This window comes from Pecten maximus, chromosome 3 (assembly GCF_902652985.1).
Source record: "Pecten maximus chromosome 3, xPecMax1.1, whole genome shotgun sequence".
Lineage (NCBI taxonomy): Eukaryota > Metazoa > Mollusca > Bivalvia > Pectinida > Pectinidae > Pecten > Pecten maximus.
The window spans coordinates 15,022,472-15,045,073 of NC_047017.1; the positions used below are offsets into that span (position 1 = coordinate 15,022,472).

General features: G+C 37.2%; 1 protein-coding gene and 1 long non-coding RNA gene across 4 annotated transcripts in view; one reads left to right on the forward strand and one right to left on the reverse strand.

The window, feature by feature from the left end:
* LOC117323321 (delta-like protein D) overlaps positions 1 to 22,602 on the forward strand; it is a 99,268-nt gene that overhangs the window by 61,831 nt on the left and 14,835 nt on the right. For 2 of the 3 annotated variants that reach the window (XM_033878461.1, XM_033878463.1), the window contains exon 3: positions 14,620 to 14,657. The gene's annotated coding sequence lies outside the window, so the exon portion shown is untranslated. Of the gene's footprint in view, positions 1 to 273; positions 431 to 14,619; positions 14,658 to 22,602 lie in introns of those variants that run through there. The other variant, XM_033878464.1, reaches the window with a different exon arrangement.
* The window catches only part of LOC117323322, a 56,979-nt gene continuing 44,674 nt past the window's right edge, over positions 10,298 to 22,602 (reverse strand). Inside the window, exon 2 of the long non-coding RNA XR_004531704.1 lies at positions 10,298 to 10,982. This is a non-coding gene — a long non-coding RNA (uncharacterized LOC117323322). The remainder of the gene's footprint in view (positions 10,983 to 22,602) is intronic.

The window sequence follows — 22,602 nt, forward strand, 5'->3', positions numbered from 1 at the left end:
TTCAATTCATGAATTCAAGGAACTGTTTGGTGCGGTTAAATATTTATGTTTATTTAGCATTAGACTAACAGTTCTTTAACACAATAATGGAGACCCTGGGATCGTGTGTATCTGATTCAGTGTCGTAGTTTATGTGTGAGGGCCCCTGAACACAGCCCTGGCATAGAAACAATAACAGAAGAAAGAGGCAGATCGGCCATCAAAGGCCACATGGATTGGTTAGCGAGTATCAATAATAGATTACACGGCCTGGCCAATAAACCAGCGTACCTGTTCAGGTAGACAGATAGAACTTTACCAGGTAACAGGTCAAACGACAGGAATGAACGCCCACCGATGTGTTTTCGAAAAAAAAAATGGATTTTTAACTTCCCCATGGAAAGGAGTGTGTTGGTACATATACAAGGAGTAACAAGTTACTCGGTAGAGGGTAAGTTAAAATAATTTTTTTTTTTTTTTGTAACTTTTTGGCCAAGGTTCAACGCAGGCCTCCTGGCCTCTATGACTTTGATTCTTCGCAGTTTTTCTCACGTACTTGTTCTGAGGGGGTATCGGAACATGTACTCTATGTTGCGGTCAATCTGTCAGTCAATACTAAATAGAAATACTCCGATGTGGTCAGCACTCATTGTTCTCGGTCTGTTGAACTGTCAATGCATTACAAGACTTAGTTGGACATTGTTATTAGGGCACCTGGCTGTGTTGTCTACCTTTACGCAGAGCGTGTGACAAATCAAGCTCTATTGTGAAAATGTGGTAATTAAGGCTATATCCTCCCCACCCCCCTACCCACACCCCCACCAAACTGTGACTGACTAACCATTTTATGTAGGTATCAGAATTGCATTTGAGGTTTAACTGCAGTTTAGTGTTTTGTGTTGACTTTGATGTCTAGCCATCTTTGTTTTCCTTTGTTTTGGGATTCTATTGTTTGACAAATATGATTAGGAATGCCAGTCATCTACCCTGCTGTCTAATGCATTTTTTCTTACTCAGAATTTACATTTCAAATACATAGTTTCAGAATATGGTTCAGCTGTGGGTAATGCTTAAAATTTAGCACAAGTCACAGGTGATTTATATGGCAGCAGATATCCTTAATTAATTATAATGTGTAAGGTAGCATATCACCTTAACTTTAACACAAATCACAGGTATAATGTGTAAGGTAGCGTGTAACCTTAACTCTAACATAAATCACAGGTATAATGTATAAGGTAGCATATAACCTTAACTCTAACACAAATCGCAGGTATGATGTGTAACTTACACATTATACCTGCGATTTGTGTTAGAGTTAAGGTTATATGCTACCTTACAGTAAGGTAGCATATAACCTTAACTCTAACACAAATCACAGGTATAATGTGTAAGGTAGCATATAACCTTAACTCTAACACAAATCACAGGTATAATGTGTAAGGTAGCGTGTAACCTTAACTCTAACACAAATCGCAGGTATAATGTGTAACTTACACATTATACCTGCGATTTGTGTTAGAGTTAAGGTTATATGCTACCTTACAGTAAGGTAGCATATAACCTTAACTCTAACACAAATCACAGGTATAATGTGTAAGGTAGCATATAACCTTAACTCTAACACAAATCACAGGTATAATGTGTAAGGTAGCATATAACCTTAACTCTAACACAAATCACAGGTATAATGTGTAAGGTAGCATATAACCTTAACTCTAACACAAATCACATGTTTAATGTGTTAGGTAGCATATACATTGTAATGCATTGCTTTAGACTATATGACACTATTTAGCACCTCAGTCCTTGCAGTAACAAGTACATACAATGTTTTGCTTTATGTTGCTGGAGAAAAATATTCTCTTTAAATTAGCGACTTACATTATTTCAACCAGAACTGATAAATTTATGCTTCCTAAAGAACCAAAGGTTGTACAAGAATGCCATTTTTTCCTACAATTACTTCCCCAGCACGCAGTTACCCATGATTATAGCTGGGTAGACTAAAACAGTTATTCATAGATATTTTTTATGGAAGTCAATTGTTCTTTAAAAAGTCTGTATAACAATAAATGTATGTACTTAAGTATTTGCAAATACACATTCTGATATTTTACTCAAAATTGAATAACATGCATATTTTAAAAGACTTAAGTCTATAGATCCATGGGCTTGATCAGTTGAAAGATTATGATATACAATGAATCTTTAAGAGAACTGATGGACATTGTCTGTCTGTGTTCTTGTTTGAGAAACAAGGTCTCATACTAGTGGATATCACCCTTAAATGAATGGGTGGAATAACTTACAGTAATTGGTATTTATAATAGACCCCTGTATTATATAGTCTGATGTTTGCGGTACATAGAGGACTGAAGTATCACATTCTACAGAAGGTGTTGGTACAAAGTACACATAGCCACCAACTGCTATATAAAGCATGTCTAGAAGATCATTTCCTACAGATTTCTGAAGCCATTGTGTCTACCCAGTGATATATATCTATTGTACTGTGTGTATCATTTAATCATCCTGGCCTGGTAAACACACAAGTAATGTAACACTTAAGTATATACCCGTTGCAGCACTGCCGAGTCCCTGTACCTTTGCCATTGTGTTCCGTCCCTGCAGCCACAATGGACAGAAATATTCGGCTTCATGCAGTATTGTTCTACATAAAATTTTGATAGCTATTTACAAAGTTCTGGCATAATTTTTGTGTGTGTGTGTGTTTGGCTGCAAAGACTAGATGAACTTACCTGTGTTATATATGCAACTGTTCCACAGTAAAAAAAAAACTATTGTCATGCAAATTTTGTACCTAGGAGTCATTAACTTTGGTCATTTTAATGCATGATTTCTATGCATTATTCAAATTGAACTTTGTTATTTCTATTTCCAAATTCTACAAAAGATTTTAAATAGTCTTGTAAAATTGTATGACTTTCAAGGTCATTATTTTCATACACAATTACAAATCATGGCTACTTGATCACATTTGAAGATAATCCGAAACTCCTCACTACCTCCTTAAACAGTTTAGTTATTTACCAGCAGATGTGTGTTTAAAATTAATTCTTGAAAAGTTCAAAATAAGTCATTGGTATTATGGCTGATAGATTGTTTTTTCTTTTTTTTTTTTTTAAAGTGTCTGAGAACTCGAATTTACAGAAGTGAAAGTAATTTGCAAAAGTACTGGTAGAAAGGGTATCATACCTTCTCCCACTGGAAGCTGTCAGATTTGATGAAACAGAAATGAAAAGTGTACGGATATACAGTTTTGTCTGAAGAAAACTGTTAAAAGCAACGTATAAATCTCCGAGCTTGTCAGAATGCTATTAGTTATTTATTTCAAGTGGCGCTGGTGAAAACTGATGTGTTGGTCGCTTTGTGAGAGGAATGGCTACTTGAAATAACATATTATGGTTTGGTAGAGCTTATATAGGGTATACGGTAGCATTTGGGAAGAAACAGCTTTCCAATGAGGACAATCTTAGACTCATTTTCCACTCGTTTTAATAGAGGGTAAGGGAATTTTGGTGATAAGCAGACAGATCTAGTTAGTGCCTAGATTTCCTCTTAAGTACCCATATTTTTATGCATGAAGATGGAAACTTAATATTTACTTAGCTTGTAAACATTTCTCGTTTATTCCTATTTCGATTGTTATCTGTAAGAAGTTTCCCATTTACTAAAAAATTACATACACCATCTTTTTATGATAAGTTGCGAGTGTTATATGTTATCAAGGGATTTTTTTCATTAAGTTTCAATTTCTTCATTGGCAGACATCTTGGGAATGTGTACATGTAGATGTTGTTCAAGCTAGCTGATGAAAGATTAGACGCTTGTAAATGTCATTGTTCCAGACGTTCTTCAAAGCTCCTCACTGAAACAGATCACGAGGACAAGTTATTTTTTTCATTTTCACAAGTTTGAAGAGTCTGTTTACGTGTTCTAGTGTATTCGATTAATTTTAATGACTTTTCACAAGTTTTCAACTTCACTTATAATCGTACAATTTGATTCTATCAACAAATAGATTGTACATCTGTGAGTGTATTTTTCAAAACATCTGTTAAGAAGAGAATCAAATCCAGATTTTATAATTAAGGTGTGTAAAAAAATAAATCAAATTTTCTTTTTTTTAATTTCATTTTTTTTTTTTTTTCATTTATTGATAGAGTCAGATCTAAAATAAACCAAACATCCACAAACCAATATTCTACTCTCCTGATGCCAAGATTTAATAATAACAATGGTTTGAAATACAAAGAAATACTTTTGATGGTAATGATAATTTCAGTTAATGATACAAAATTTCGATTGGATACAGCTAAATTTGGTATCCCATTAAACAAATAACTACTGATATTTTTGAAAAAACATTGAATATTCTCTAAAAATATAAATGAAATCAGAAAAAATATGCTTAGGTTTGAATAACTGTATTCTCTCTTCAATGACACAGACCAAAAGGCTTGGCATTTTCACTCAAAGATATTGTAGACAAAAGCAATACACAGAGTAATTTGAATATTATGGGATAGCGTGTATTGAAGAAGTACTAGACTGACACCTGTGAAATCACCTGGTTTGTAATTAAGGCAGGTGTAATTAATTCGTCAAGGTATTTCATCACCTAGTGACAATACCCTGTGGCTGCTGAATGAATTGTTTTCATGGCAACAATAGGTTGCCATTGTAATCGAATGTATTGGGGAATCTTTTTTATGTTTTTTTTTTTATCTCTCCGAGGTCGACAGGTTTTGTGAATTGTTTATTTTCGCAAACATCACTATGGAATCTCCCATGACATCTGTTCGCAGAATTTTGTTCAATACATGGGCACAACATTTAACGTCTTTTAAAGTTTCTAGACTATATGTATATATATATATACATTTTTTTTTTAAATGTACTCAAAAGTTCATCATATTTAGTGGTGATCTGATTGATAGAGTATTTACTCTTTCTATTGGTTAATTTCAAAATTAAAGTTGACAATGTAAAATATTTCATTTCATTGGTTTAGATAGGTAGGTCTCCTTGGATATTTATTTAACAAAATAATGATTTTTTTTTTTTTTAAATATTTTAAGAACCTTTGGTATTCTTTACCATTGATGTTTATTAGAGAGTAAATTAAGAGTTTATTTGAATTGTCCTTTTTTGGTGGTAGTTTCAAATGTGTCATGCCATGATAATGTAAACCATTTTATCTGTAATTTGTCCATGCCCACAATTAAGCCCAGTCTTATTCAGTTAAGGTTTATATTTGGAAATAATCCATCTCTGTACAATAAACTTGTTATTTTTGGTGTTTTTGTCCACATTATACTCTATACCAGATTGACCCCCATAAGTCACTAACGAGTTTTGAACAGGTGTTGATGATCACAGGTAGAATGTGAGGGACACGCACACTGTGTCCATTGTGGGTTAATTACCCTGAGATTTCCCTACATTATCTATTCATCAGCTGACTATGAGAATTGTCTGTCCATCGGTAAGGCAATAAGGGACTGGAAGAGTAAATCTGTCCATCAGCCAGGATTGGGGGATGAGTAAGTCTGCAGGTATGACCTTCAGGTATGTCGTACAGGTGTATTGATGCACTGCACCTTTACTTAACCTTTGTATCACCTCACCTGGATTTACCTGATATGTCACACCTGAGATCCTTATTACCTGTGCTTACCTCTCAATTTTCCCGATGTTATCTGGATCCATAACAAAAAAGCATCGACCTGTATCAGGTAACCTAAAATCTCTTTGATCCTTTAATTATTTCCTAAAATTGGATTACATAACATTACCCAACATTTACTTCGGGAAAACTTTAACTGTGATTACCAAGAAACATCCTAAATTATACCTGGGTACGACATAAAAGGTCAAGGTCATTCTTATTCTTGCCATGGTATTGACAACAAGAAAAAATTCCCTAAAGATACAGTTGAGTTTTTTTTTTTTTTTTTTTCAAAACTAATCTTATTATTGGATAATTGGATTAAAACGAATATTAATGGCAGGACAGCAGGTGAAAGACTCAATCTCCATGATCCCTCATGAAGACCCCACCAGTATATGGTAGATATACCGATATCGGCCCCTTAAGACTTCCCTCTGTGTTTGGTGATGTCATACCGAATCAAGTCTGAGCCACCCCTATCTTGATAATCACACATCGATCAGTTTTCCCGATATTAGCCAAGTGATACCTCATCCATTCACAAATTTAAATTCCAGGGTTTTGTTCCCTGGCAGGAGTATATGTCCCCGTGTCTGTGTTTTTATTTGGTTACTATCAGTCCATCCGAGTGTAGGTCTATTCACTCCACTATCTGATATCAGGACAACCGTAAAACAACTCATGGCCCTCAAATCAAATTCTTCAAATAACTCATTATTTGATGACTACTACAGACTTTAGAGTTTTTTGGTTGTTGTTTCAGATTTGTTTTTTAAAAAACACGCTCAATATTATTTAACCAGCTTGTGCGCAGAATTGGGGAAAAAAAGTCTTAGGTTTGGGAATATTGCAGCCCCACCTAGAAATCTAGTGAATATATTTCTTTTCGGAGTGTGATTATACCCTGTTTCTGAATTATACCATGTTTCTGTTTCTGAATTCTTCTCCGTTTCTGAGTTATACCCTGTTTCTGAATACTTCATTGTTCTGGACATATGATGATATCTGTTCTGTAAGTCTAAGAATTTGAAAATACAATTCTTGGAGGTACAATGATTGAATCATATCTGTTCACAAAATGATTATTTTAGAAGCAACCCATATGTCTTTTTGATCAGAATATGAATAATATAATTTAATAATTGTATAGTTATCTAATCATATCTGGCCCCTAAATACCTCTTTTATAATTAATCGTGTGATACGGGTTATAGAATCATTCTTGGATCATCTCTGTAATAAGAATATAAGACTCTTTCATATGTGTGTATGTAGGATAGGGATATTCCACCCGAGGGGTCACAAAATGTGGTGAAACCCGAGGCTTGCCGAGGGTTTTACCACATTTTGTGATCCCGAGGGTGGAATATCCCTATCCTACATACACACATAATGAAAGAGTCTTTTTCTCTCATATCATTACCGAATTTCTGGCGAAAGTGTCCCTCAGCCATCCATTTTCTTCAATATTTTAATTTCTTTATTTGACGTTATTACTAAATATACTTGTGATATTCTAAAAGATCATACCTTATTTTGGCAAACTATGTTTGCACACAAATTTCATTCATTTTGTGGTTAAGTGATGAACGAATGAACAATTCGCCGATAAAAATTACCGTAACTTGACCGACTTTTACGTGGCCGTGATCAAATTGTCAACATCCGAGAAAAAGAAGTTCTATCAACAATACTGAAAGCCAACGCTGAACTGAGTTTTCCAACTTCACATATAATTTGATTTGCACCTCGACATATTTAATCATTTCACAGAACACACTGTACTTTAAAATGTCAAGTCAATTTTTTTTCATAATATACTACGTCACTGCATGACGTCACGACTGTCATTGGAATTCCATTCATAGTTCAAGGATATTGAGAGTGATGTCGATCTCGATCGCCATGACGCGGCGATGTTTCGTGGCTGGTAATTTTAAATTCACTGTGATTTTGGCAACTTCGTGTGTGAACCAGCGAACAGTGACTCTATACGAGTATTCGATCTTTTCTGTGACATAGGATTATATGTGTTTAACCAGTTGTCTTGATGGAATGACGAAGGTAGGTCAGTCGATAGGCTAACGATGATCATATTGAAAGGCTAGGATGGCAGTTAGTTTTCATGGTTACTCTACACAAATATAGACTCTGAGTTACAATTAAAATAAATATTTTGATATGAACATCGAGGGGTGTCATTTTTACCGAATGTTCGTTCATTTAAGAGCCAATTCCCAACTTCCAAATACACAGGTTACTGAGTAGGCCTAACAGTTACTGACAGTACAGTAGAGTAAACAAATTCCAGGGCCCCCTGCTGACGCAAACGGAACCATTTCATAGGTTGTGACGTTTGACATTTTCTTTTTTATATTTTTTTATGTATGGCTTTTATTTTACTTCCTGTCATTGGCAGGTGATTGTGTGTGTTTACATGTTTTTAATGACAAATGACAAATCTGTCGGGTAGGCAAGTCTGTATTGTACTGTAACTGTTACAACAGGCCTGTAGGCGTAGTCTAACTGTTTGTTACAGTAACGGAGTTATATGTTCGCTCAGATGAAATCGTTTAACCGTGTAGCCCTATTGATTTACTGCTGATATGATATATATTTATCTAAGAATGTATGTATTTTTATAGTTAAGTCCAACGTTTCAAAACCGACACCGACGATAAGGACTGTCGGATGTGAACACAAGCAGACGACGTTGTGAGAGTTGTCCCCCTTGAACGCAGATTAATCCGCGCGCGTGAAATGCTATGTAAGATAGATTTATCTTACATAGCTATCTTACATGGGCAAACTCTATCCAACATGGCGAGATATGAGAGAATTACCAATAATAGTAACCAGTTTAATGGTACCAGTTAATCATATGTAATATGAGAATGGCTGCTGAATGTATATTACAATCAGTATTTCACAACTCTAAGATAACACTTTCATACCAACAGGTGTTTTAAGCCAATAAATCATTATCCAAGTTGACACAGGGATACCACGTCTTTTTTTTTCGTCAGTTTTTGTGAAAAGAAAAAATCTTGTTTGCTTATTCTGCAATGTTACATTGCATGTTCAGAAACATTAGTGTATATTCTCTTTGGCCCCATGAAGCTGCCCATGGAGTTCTCCATGGTAGAACCCATTTACAGGGAAGGGGGGACAGGTGGAGGAAAGGTCAATCTAATATGTTTCTCACCCTAGAGCGACATTACAGTATGGAGGTTGCCAACATACCATTATAAATGACTTGTTTTCATGTTTTTTGTGTGAAAAATGATGATAGTTCAAAGCATCTTAATTCATCGTGGTATCATAATTTTATGAAAGTCTATCATCTGCGGCAAGCATTTTATTGGTTCGGAGTTCTCCATTTCTCTCGACTCCTAGTTATGTCAGCCCCTGTAGGGAAAGACCGATCAGGCAAATCTTTCAACCAAAAAATTAAACTTTGATCACAGATCCTGGTTGCATGTAAATTTTCTCCAACTTGGCATGCTCAAAGGAATCCCTGTGGGTCTCCCTAGGTGTGTAGTAGGAGGAGGTGTCATGGCACCTCAGAGAACACCATGGGGGGTCATCTCCCCAACACTTCCATCAGAACTGTCCAGGGGGCCATCTCTAAACACCATCTATGACCTACAAGGAATATGACTCTCCTCTCGTCATTTTCAGTGCCAGACAGGCAGAACTTTGGTGGTTCTTTGCAGGAACAATATCATCCATCAATGTAGAGTGTTCTGGTTCGCTGGCAATATGGCTTTAGAAACTGAAAGTGCCAAAAATCCATTTATGAAATATTGAGTAGGTGCAGTATCCTCTTACGGCAATGAAGAGACATTTTGACAGATGTATGAGAAGGTACTTAATCATCCAAAAACCTGGCAAAACATTGAGTTAATATATCAACGTGTTTGTTCTCGAGAATCACAATCTCTAAAAAGTCTATAATATCAATAAGATCGCTTTGCAAGTATGTTAATAATTTTCCTACTAGTTATCCAGTTTTACTCAGATTTGACAATTTCTCAAACATTTAATTGAATTAAATTGTAGATATTTTAGTACCTATCTTATTTCGGCCTTATTCACATCTAGATCAACTGCAAGACCAATTTCTCCAGTTGCCTTCCCTTTAATTTCGGTGTGTGTTCTTATTTCACATATTGATTTTATTTTCGCACATACCAGATTTTAAGTTTTTGCTCCCGGCTGGGCCTTGACATCATTTTTGCCTCACCAGAAATAAACAACTTAGCTCTACAAATATTTCCACATACTTGCACAAATATGCGAGCCGGTTATGTGACGAGGACCTAAGTCTGGAATGTTTCATGACAAAGCCACATAATGAATATCTCAGATAGACAATAGTTCTTACATAACTCCACCTTGTCTCGTGCCCCGATATACCTAAAAAAGTGTACACAAGCCAGGTGGCTGTGGCATCTGTCCTACCAGACAAGGAAAACAGCCATATATTTCAATACTGTTTTGTACCAACATAACTGCTGTCTGCTGGTTGGTAAGGACTATATACTGTAGATCTTGTGACATAGGTATGCTTCGGTGACCTTTCTGTATGTGTCGTTAACTGACAAACATTATACTTCGTGACTTACCAGGAATAGTTTATTTATGATCATGCATGCTTCATCAACAAACATTATATCTATTTACGTATCTATTGTTTATTAACATCATTCTATATCAGTCTACAGTTTTCATTGTTAGACACTTAAGTTGTCATCAATGATCAGCATACTGACTTACGGCCATAATTGAGTTCCCAAGTACAGACAGTTTGAAGTTTTTTAGTGACATATTTCTTTAAGGTGTCCTAATTTACAAGTGGTCTATATTGACAGGTAGCATTTATTTTCAGATGGTCCTCCTTTGAATATCAAATTACTGCTATTTACATGTGCCCTTTATTGCCAGACTGCTAATGTTTTTGCCCTTCTTCAAGGATTTGCTGTCCATGTTTTTTCCTTGGTGACAATATGTCCATCCTTGACAAGCGGTGATCTTTGTCGACAGGTTTGGCTGCAGATATCTCTTTCTTAAGGACAATTGACCTTTGTTTTTACTTGCCCGTTGTTCACAAATGACCTTTGTTGACAGTTGCGTTTTTTTGACTGTTGCCCCTTTTTTAGCATGTGACCTCTGCCGACAGTTGCTGTCTTTCCTTTAATCACTCAATGGGCTCATATCTTTGAGAACAGTAAAGTTGCCGAGAAATAAACACATTTCCAGTGTTGCTCATTTCCTGTTGGAAGTCTCCACGCCTGGCCAAAATCTACAAATAAAAACATTTTTACAATTGTTGGGTATATCACTCTAAAAATGCCAGTTATCAAATGAAGCGAGTAACGGTTTTATCTGATTGCATCATATTTAACCCTCTGACCTCACAGTTCTGCCTCCTCATTGGCTTAGCGACCGGCTGCTGATACTGAGCCCTCGGAGCTCCCTATCGAGGGTGAAATACAACAGTTGTAATCATAGATAAGAGTTGCTATCATAACAAACCAGACCGCTCCAGATGTTCCGATATTGTCCTACCAGTAGGGGACAGTATACAGGAACATTATTGCCGCTAACATGGCCCTATCGACGCTAAGTCTTCGCGAGAACATTCCAAAGGAAGAAATTTTCCCACAGTCTTTCCTTACACATTGCATCAGGGTTTTAAATACTCTCGATCCCTAGTAAGGCCAGAACCTTTAAACCCAGCACATCGCGGTATCAAACTTCACATTTTTGCTCGAGGAAGGGATCACGGCAAAAAGTCATTGATATACTAGTGAGAAAGTCTTAATACCCATTGACGATTCTATTTATAAACATTACGGGGTTAGTGGTGTATTGATCATCAACGCCCTATAGAATGTGTTTGAAGTCTGGAATTTTAACATTTTGATATATACATGTATATATTATACATCTGAATGGTGAACGTCTTCGTTGTAGATGACTAACGCAACCCGGAACTATTTCAAGAAAGCTATGGTTGTGTTGCAATCTAGAAAAATCATGGGAAAGTCGGACATTTCGTCTTTTTTTTTAAATAAAAATAAAAATGAGATAAGAAAGTACAAATACTAATGTTTTCCGGTTTAATGAACCCAATGATTGATGGTTTGAGGTAACGACGAGGGCGGACCTAATCCAAGCATCATAAAACATTTAGATGTAGCAGATCAATTGGGTGAAATTCCCATTACTTACCTAATGATAACGGGCAAAGAAACAGACACAGATAGATAAAATTTGTCATTGGGGGGTAATAAATGACTAGTCCCCCTCCAAAGATGCGTGTTGTTACACCCCCTCCCCGAACATGTGCCTTACATTCCTGCGCCTACTGTGGGAAAATCTCGGCCCTATGCGGTTGACATAAACTTAAAAATAACTCGCTCGTTTATAAACTGTATATATTGCTTCGCCGTGATCTGGATGTGGTAGGTCTGTCTCTCAAATATATATTGCATCACTTCGATATGGCCAGAAATAGACATTTTAGATACTGTTATACAGTTATTCAAAGTCATTTGGTTTACTCGGACTCAATTCGAAGAGGACGTATTTTTGTCCAGAAAGATGATGGTGAAAAGACGCAGTTAGCCCATGAGAATTTCTGTAAGCTTACGAGTTAAGTAAGTGTTTGACTGTCAGAAGATATATAAGGTTTAACTATCAAGGTCTGTGAAGAACTAGAATCAAATTATTTAATGTTTTCGTTCGGTTATGACAGAATACATATCATTTGATATTTAGTGAAAGGGAAAATTATTTAAGACGATAAAGTATTCTGATAATTTATAATTAACAAGTAAACAGCGGGATTTAATGTTAATTATGGTTTCTCATGTACAGACTATTGACTGATGGGGGAAATTTGTAACGATACCCAGAGACGGTATAGAAGTAAAGGGGTTTCAAATGACAAAGCCCATGAGTCCTTTGTCATGTCTAATAGTAGTAGAGGAAGTAGCAGTTTTACTGTAACAGTTTTCGTGTCAAACAGATCTAGATCGAACCTCGATAAACTAGTGACATTATAGCTATCAGTTACTGACATTGTTTTTGATCATACGCCTGGTTACAAAGACAAGCTCCCCGTCGGTCTCGGCAGTACGGTTTACGGCCGAATAGCGATCCTCTGTCTCGCAGATTCATATTGCTCAGAAGGTCAAACACCTTGTCAACTGATTTCAACGTCACTTACCTAAATTCATGAAAACCTGAGGGATTTTTTTGTTGTCAGAATTTCATTTTTGATCTACTTGCCGCCACCTCTTTTCAAGGCAAAGTCCAAAACTGTACGGTTTTTTAGGGGGCTATTTGTTTCGTGGTGTTCCGGCAGTACCTCGAGATGATCCGCATAGCTGATGAGCGTTAAATGACTAATTTGTCTTTTGAGTTGCCGTTTAAATGTTTTTGTTCTTACATTCAAAGAGTGGAGACATGCCCGGTATTGTCCTCGCATACCTTTACCTGCCTCCATAGGGTGTGATATGGCTCTGGTTCTAGAGACACAAACAAGTGGCCATTGTCCCTTGTAATAAACCCATGTAATATACCAGTTTAATTTTAGACATTGTTAATCAAAGCTGTGGATTTTCATAAGCAATGTTTTATCACAGAAGGAAATCATTTCCAGTTCATTCCAATCCTGACTTGGATACTAAGTAATTCTATATTAATCAAATTTGGTGACTGTATAGTGGAATAATGAGAATTTCTACCATTGGATTTAATTGTTGAGCGGTGTGACTTGGATAAATTGTTGAACAGTAGGCTGTATACCTTTACTTTAACGAATGGTCCAAGATTCTGGTACGGTAAGTTCCTTTGGTCCTCAGAGGCCCAGACATTACTAATGAATACAAGACGCCATTCATATATCACGATTGAGCTGACAATATCATTGAAAGGAAATTACTTCCGGAACATTGAAGCCAGACGATTTTTTGGGCGAAACAATTGTCATCATAGGTCGTATATACTCCATAGAGCTGGCTGGTCAAATTCATTTGTGTGAAATGTAACAAATCCATCGAAATTACGTGTTAAAAGTTAAACATTGTGTTAACAAAGCCCCTGTCCCGTTAATTTAAGAGTTAATCCTTTTCGTCACGAATTTTGTTCATTCCACAGTGTTCCGTCTACAGCGTGCTCCTGCTGGACATTTTGTATATAAATGTCTTTTATCACGGAGATGAGACAAAATTTTAACAGTATTTGCCATTTGTATTTCTCAAGTTAGATCAACATTTTGCTGTGTTTTATAGGAATCTATTTACTTTGTAATGGTTGTTGAAGTATGTTATATAAAGAATTATATATTTTTATTAATAAATGGTTTTGACGCCAATGTTAAACTTCTGTTTCTTGAGGCGCGTTTTGAAAGAATGGTTAAAAGATTAAAACATACTTTTTTTTTTACAGAAATCATAATATATTGTAATTAGATCTTTCGATTTACATTAATGATATTGTTAATATATGTTATTTTAGTGATTTCAATGGCGTTCTGTTTCATCAGAGAAAAATCTTTTAAAACTAAGAATTCTCTCATTTGTCCTCAAAACTATATTCGAATTCGTCTCGTGCTAACAGAATTTGTCATTTCCTTCCATTTCTTCCTAAGACCCCGTAATTGCTTTGTTTATGTCTAGGTGAACCTATGTTTGGTTAAAGGTTTGTTTGGGTATTATCGGGGTTTTCACCCAATGTTTCCCTTACTGGTCACACGAACTCGTGTTGTCCGTTTGATCCCAGCAGTATGGGGGACACGTTTGGTTCGACTGGTAAACGCTATCACTCAAAAGTACCTGTTGGGTTTAAACACCTCACACTACGAAAAACAATTTGTAAGCTTCAAGACTTGTTATGGTGACAAAATTCTATAGATTTTCTTTCTTTTCCAGGATTTTCCCAAGATTGACCACGCAAACAGAAAATACAGGTAAGCGCAATATTTTTCTTCCCGTGTTTCAACAGTTATCAAATAAATTAGAGTTACCTCCCGTCTCCCATAAAAAGTCGATCGCTGTGTGTCTGTGAAGTGACCGTTATTTACGTAACCGACGATACTGCCCTGTACTGGAAATATTAGTGTAAATATTTTCGCCTTTATCAGACATATCGATGCTAGTGTGTCTATAATGACGCAGTGGCCGCCTATTTAGGAGCAAGATACACATACCTCCAGTTTACATGAGAACCTGTCAGCTTATTGTACATCATAAACCCAAACTTTTACACATAATTTCCATATCTTTAAAATGTTGACGCAGCATTTGATTTTCATGCTTTTTGTGTGCTATCAATTAAGCTTTTAGGAATAACTGAATTATTTATTTTTTTTTTAGATTTTTGTTTGTTTATTTTTCAAACTATCAATTTTCTGTCTAGTCAAGCTATACGCACATTTGGCCAGTGGGCCTTCGTCCCTTATCTTATCTCGGGCTGAACTGTCAACTGTGTCAGGAATGGTTCTAGCATAGTTGTGGCAGTTCCACGAAGTCGGGGACCAGGAATGTCTATATTTACACGTACTGTCCGAAAACTATATTGACTTTCATCAGAACTGATAAACTTAACCAACACCGCTATAGGCAATGACTGGTCCCTGAAATGAACCAACTGACCAAAATTACTCCGTCTCCCCTCCCACTTCCGCTTGTTGGACGCATTGACGGGTGGTCTGTCTCAACCTTTATTTGCTCCTTTTGTATTCCGGGCATATTTTTTTTGTATAAGGCTCAGATTCCTTGCCATATTGCTTTTTTTTTCATTGAATTATATTTTCAAAATGGCAATGCCCAACCCTAAGTGCAATTGGAACGTCCAAGGCAGGGATGGATGGGAATTGGGGACTGTCATGTCTCGTGGCTTTGGTTTCTTGAGGAAGACGAGAAATGTGTGCCCCCTTAGGGATTACTCAAGTGCATGATCAAGATTTATTTTATTAGGGTGTCGTATGTAAATATACGAAATAAAAGTGTTACGTGAACATCATAAAATAATTTGACATTCAGCCAATATTGGCTTACACGACACTAGCCTATATATAAAACAGGGTTTCTGACTTAAACATTACAAAAACCCTTCTGACTTCATCTGACTTTCATTTTACTAGAAACGTCTGAAACAGGCTCCTCCCCGGGGGTAACACTATACGTTTGACATTCTCTCCTCCCCAGGGGTAGCAGTTCTGGTACCGTGCGGGTAACTGGACAAGTTTGCCATGTCTAACCAGACAAGTGTTATTCTGTCTACCACCCCGACATAACGAGACAGGTCGGTCGTTTCGGCCAGTGCTCATTAATGGCATATTATGAGGATTCTTTGTAGTCAAAGGCCATGGGCCACTTTGATGGCACGAGCGCTATAGTGGCCAAAAGAACGACGGTGTGTTTTCCATCAGTTCGTCGTCACTGTCGCTTTAACTTTCTGTACACACCGATCCCCGGGGTCCTGGGTCCCCCCCCTCCCTCCGCAAACAAACGCCTGCGATACACGTGCAATACCAGAGACTTCAATCGAGGACCAAATCTGTGAATTTGGAACTTGTTACATTTCAAAGTCGTTTTAAGTTTCGGTATTTTGGCTTCATTGATAACAGCTGATGGTGTTAGCGGTGTAGCACGCGGGCACGGGGAAAGCACGAGCCAGGCGTATCAAATTTCGCGTGAGAACGGTTCCCACGTGCTCTAGTCGGCCACAAACTGCTCCCAGATGGTTTAGTGTGCCGAGTAAATTATGGCTGACATTCACTCATGTTAGTAATTCGAAAATGACTTGTAATGGACAACCGTTTTTCTACATCAGTGGCTAAAACAAGGCCCTGCTTAGCGCCAGAATGCAGACCATTTCCCTTATTCCGTCATTACAAGAATCCCGATTCACTTTCCCCTACTCCTTAAAGTTTTAAAGTCCCCCCTCCCCAAGCTTTAAATAGGCAGTAATAAAAATAAATTTAGTCAAGTTGACATCTCGACACTTCAGCATAGCATGACGGGAGAATACGACTGTTTCTGTTGACAACAAGTTTTGGATAAAATCGGTCGTCTGCCAGTCTTCAAGATCTTGTCATAAACATCGCGAAAGAACAAGACGCAACTGCTGTTTGTAGAGAAATGTTGATGTGTTCTTTTTCGCGCAAATTGAATAATTGTGCATTCTTGTGAGTTTTTATTTAATTTATTTGGAAGGCAAAAAATGGAGTTCGGCAATTTCCATCATTGACACAAATTGCGTGTGAGCATGTAGCGGTACCCTTATTGCTTAGCTATGGCGGTTCTTCCCCGTATCTAATTACAACTCGCATATGTAGCACGTTGGTTTTGTTTGAATTTTTAAATTGTGCGAAAGACTTTTAATATTTAATGAAAATTTGAGTAAACTGGTTGGGAATTTTGTGCGGCCTCGTTCCCATAATCACACCGACAGTTATCACACTAGTTGTGTCATCCGTGCGCCCTTAAAGAGACATCGCTCGTCACCAAATCTGGCTTTAAGTGACAGGATTCGTCCGAGCACATTGCAATCAATTTCTCTTCAAGTGACATAATCTTTCAAAACAGCATGCTGTAACTCTCTGTCGGGAGACACAATCCATCAGTTTCATCCTTTTTAAAGAGATACGTTCTTCCCACCTGTTCAGAATCCTCTTTTATGATTCAGAGAATGTTTATAACCCAAGTATTGCATTTTACATGAAACGTTGCATTCATTACCGAATATGATAATGACGTTTTGGTTTTAAAATCACTCGAGAATTGACCTCATTCTAGAATACAGAAACTAAATTAGATTGAAATAAAATGGTGCATCCACCCTTGAATTACGACAACAATTACGTTCGGAACTCATTGTCATTGACTTCTACACTTATCTAAGCATATTTGGGGGACAGGGTCGGGGTTGGATTAATCCCGAGGTTCTATAAAGATATTTTTAAATTCAATTCAGCTTTGTAGTAATATGATGGCAAATGCAATATGCAAACCAATATTTTAAATGAATCGCTAGCAGACAGTTTTCGAGGAATCATTGGCCACCCTGTCAGTTCCACAAGAATATCTTTATTGGTTGTGTGAATATATGTTCATAAGATTTCAGTTTAAGGCTAATCATCCTATACGTACACCTGTATTCTCCTACTGGTGGTCGGGAGGGGTTGCGGTGCGGAATGGGTTACTGGAATATGTGTTACGTACTTTGTATAGCCACTTAAGTTTTCATATGGCGTGAAAAGTGAATCTATTATGCAATAATTCTGTCTTAGAAGAAACAAAAACCATCCTAAATTCATATTTTTTGCAGTTATTAAGTAAAATTACGTTTTCATCTCGAGTTTAATGACGGAAGAGATTGAACAGAGATTCCTGGAGATACGTTTATCTCCGACTCCGCTGTTTGTAGATCTGTGTTCCCGGGGGGGAGAGGAACTTTTCGTGGGCATACGGTGGTAAAGCATGGTCACACTATGTGTGAGGTGATCAGATTATCTGGCTCAGTCTTATCACTAGACATATAAATACTTTATGGCGTACGTATGGAAAATTCTTTGCAATATCCCGCGATAACATGTTTGAAATTTCTGGCATCAGTTTTGAAAGTTTTGCTAATGTTTGAAACTGGAATAGCTTTCATTTTCGATATGATGGAAATTATCCCTGTGGCTTTATGAATGAAATTATACAGGGGAAAAAACCTACATTATGATAAGGCTCGTTTATCATGAAAGTGCATCGCTTAGCTCATGACTTTTGACATAAAAACACTTTGGTGCACTTTTAAGCACACCCGGAAGCGGAAGTGGCCAACATATTTTCTGGGTAATTGGGTCTGAAAGTTGTTTAGTTTATTTCAATCTTTGACATTTTATCTCCCAACTAAGGCTACTACTAAATTAAATGATATATAAATATATATATATGTATATATCCCGAGGTCTTGAATGTGTGTGTTCAAGTCTTTTTGATACGGATTGTATATTCCAAGTCCTTGGTTTTCATATTATATGTAGTTCAATATAGGTATAAGAAATGTATATTCAAGAATTAAGTTTTCTGAAAAATAAATAATCTATAGATCTACACCCTTGAGTCCGAGAATGACCGGAAGTTTCTGTGGTCGTCGAGCATTTAGGTTCCTCAGACAAGAAGCGAAACGAAGTTTTTGACAGACCGTACCTATCACATGGCGACAGAGCGGAAGTTGACCTATTCAAATATATGCCATCTGGGATTCGTCAGAAAGCGTATATATACAACGCTAAAGCGATATCTTGCTTTTTTACATACACACACGTCTGTGCGCGTGCCATCTCAGTAGATTGACGAATCACAGGCGAATATCGTTGTCGAGCGTGCGTAGTATGACCGGAAGTTGAGGACACTGCTCAGCCATAGAAACCACACGAACAGGTTTATTATCATCGATGAGTTTAAATTTCTTTATAAAAACATTGAAGGGTATCGGTCCCAATAGCATGAACTGTGCTTAAAAACGTAACACTGACCCCTTTTATACCGGGGTCATAGTCGGCCCCTTAAATTCAAAGGAGCAGCTGGCGAAGGCCTCGCCGTGTGTCCGGGGGTCGCGAGGAGCCCCTTTGTTAGACCGGCTATAGGCACCACAGTCCTCTGTAATGCAAATATCGCTCACACCTGTTGCACTATCCAAGTGTTGTATCGGAGGCCGGACAAAGCTCGGCCATACCTGCTCATTTGGTCCTTCCCTTAATTTATCCGCCTAAAAGGAGGAAGGGAGATGTTTGGTACTACTGGGAGGAGGATAGGTGATTGTTGATGTAAATCAACTGATAAATTTCTATTTCGTGAACCTATGATTGCTATATAATAAAGGTCTGTGCCATAAGCCTGTGCTCTTGTATATCAAGGTTTTAACAGAATTATATGATAAACGCTTTTTAATCCAATTTGTCTGCCATTGATTGTCTTGAGGCTTTGAATGTATACACCTAAATCACGTACATAATGTTTGGTTGGCAACTAGCATTGTCTTATTGAACTAACATAAAATTGATATTTAGAGAAAATATATTTAATTTGATACGTCTTTGTCACCGTTAGATTTATAAATAAATTATCCGCATATTTTAAATCCAATTCGGTTTACACTTCCTGCATCGAGTCGTTAAAATGTATACGTGTGTACATATAAAGTCTTTATAACTTCATGGTGTTCATTTTCAAAAACTGTTTTGATTTAAATCCAAAAAGGTCATTCAAGTATTGACCTTATTTGGGATAGATATCTAATTACTTCAATAATCTCCTAAGTTTACACACAGCAAATCATTCAAACGTACTGGAATGAATTCATGTGAAATTATGTGTATTTGGGCGACTGGCGGTATTGTACCGTCCCGCGTTTGATATACCGCGTTTATACCATAACAGGTAAGAGGGAACACCTGAGGTCCTCACTTACCTTCACCTCAAACAATAAAAACACCTGTTGTGTTGGAGCGATGACGCGGTGTATTTAAAAGTTTATTTTCCGCATATGTAGTACTACTACCCTTTCAGCGCCGCGGTCTAAGACAAAGAGTTACGGTGTGACACCATCTGTTCAGAGTTGGTGCTTTAAGATGTGTTTGTTTTACCGGTTACGGGGTCCGTGTGTTAAATATGTACCTGTGTAACGGCCACGACCAGTACCGTTACTGAGGCAGATGGTTACTCGTGCAGCAGGTGACAACACTATGAAAAAAAACACAGTAAAAACATCCTGGGTCGAAACAAAGAGTATTCGCGCCAAACGGGCCAGAATTATCGTAGCTCATCACCGGCGCATTCCGGTACAGAAGCCAACCTAGGCATTGTGGGACAATTAGAATATCGCACAAAAGGATATGCTAATTATTACTCAATTGACATGCGCAGGTTGTCAGCGTAATAACTTGTCGTACGGCGTTAGGAGAGGTAGAGTGTGGGAACGTTCTTCTTGCTCCCCCTCATTAAAATTTCCTCGCATTATTATGTAAATCAACTGGGGTATCTTTTTCCTCACTCTGAGATGTAAACAGTCCTTTCATCCGTTTATAATACCACCTAATATTATTGTTAGTAGCTTTTATTTTTTTGTCACGATTTTATTTTTTGATTGTTGTTATGCGTATTTTCCCCATCTTTGTTATCCCCCGTACATGTACACAAGTGTAAAGTATTGGTTTCATCACCTGTCAATCGACCGAGTTTCTATCGTTACCAAATAGCCACCATTCACGAGAGCGCCACAATCTATTTAACAGTTACGGATCGTTTTCAATACAATTCTGTATCACGGTTCAGCGATACGGAAAACAATAATGTGTTCTTATATTGCATGTGTGAAACAATTGTGCTACAATACAAAAAGATCGTATTAATTTTATTGATAAATCTGAATTACCCTCCCTTGGGAACTTGTCATGTTTTCCGTAACCAAATAAACATGTCCGTTGTGAATACGTATCAGACTTCCAGGAATTCTAACGAACAGTTAGTACATGATGATTTGGCAAATAAAGTTAACATATATAAATATATATATCAATACTCATTAATTTTATCACAAACAACAGAAATTGATAAAGGGTTAACTTTTATATCACGGGCCTCATATTTTTATTATCAATTATAACTAAAATTTCTATTATAAATCAAAATATGTTTACGATGTAGATATTATTGGCAGATAAAAATACTGGACTTATCCATGTTTTTAGATTCGACTAAGCAAAGTTTATTGTTTGTTTGGACGTGATCGGGTCCTTAGTTACTTTAAGGTTAATTAGTTAATCAATTGTCTACCTGAATAGTCAATTCATTAATCAATGTTTCCTTTTAAGTACAGTAACGTGTTTTTAGTTGCACGTTGATTTCCGTAACGAAACAGCAGGACAACTCAAAAACGTCACCCGTGCCCCGCTGGGGAAGTGAGACATTGAGATGACCCTTGTAAGGTAACCTGTCGCCCTGGCCCCGTCTTGATCCTTTAGATCCCTGATTAGCCCTTTCTCCGTTCCCACGGGGTGAGCACTGTTATTTTCTACAAACAGGTAGGTGTGATCTACCTGGCGCCGTATACCCATGATTAGGGTACCTGGGCACCCGTCGCGCGCTCGTCCATAAGCCAATCAATTAACACCCGTGCCCTGCTTTGTTGGGGCACGGCAGATCGTTGATTTAATTAGCCTGAACAATAGGTAGATCAACAGGTGAAAGTTACCTATCTGAGCACCCTACAATGGGGCCCAATTATCGCCACGGAACGGCGACCCCTCAAAAGTGTCAGACCGATCGTTTACAAATGGCCGAAATCGGGGGACTGACGCTGGAAAACATTGTATTTCATGGACACGTAATTACCGGTATCGATGAACTGATTGCCTTAGAAGGGCACTAAATCAGGGCTAAGTAATCGATAACAGAACTCCAAATCAGTATGAAATAACAGAACTTTTATAACTGGATTTTTTATCTTGGTAAATAAATAGGAAATCGGAGATAAGTTATGATAGTATTTTATACGTAATTGTGTCGTTATCTAGATAACGGTACTTTCCTGAATGACTGTGCTTGAATACGTTTTTTAAGCCAAACGGACGAATATTTTGAATTTAAATATAAACGCCATAGGTTTTAGGTAAAGCTGGTACGGTCTTACCTGAGCATTTTTTACGTGTAAAGGTGTGTCTCTTAGAGCGCGTGCTGTCTATCCATACAGCCTGCTTTATGAAGGAGCGACCTCATGTTTGTCAACTTTTAATTGCAGGAGGGAAATATATTTAAATAAAAAAATGTAACTAACGTGTTGTGTAAGGGCAGTATGTGATTCATATAAATGGGTTTCGATTCGCTGACGCTACAGGTGCGAGGCAGAATGACAAG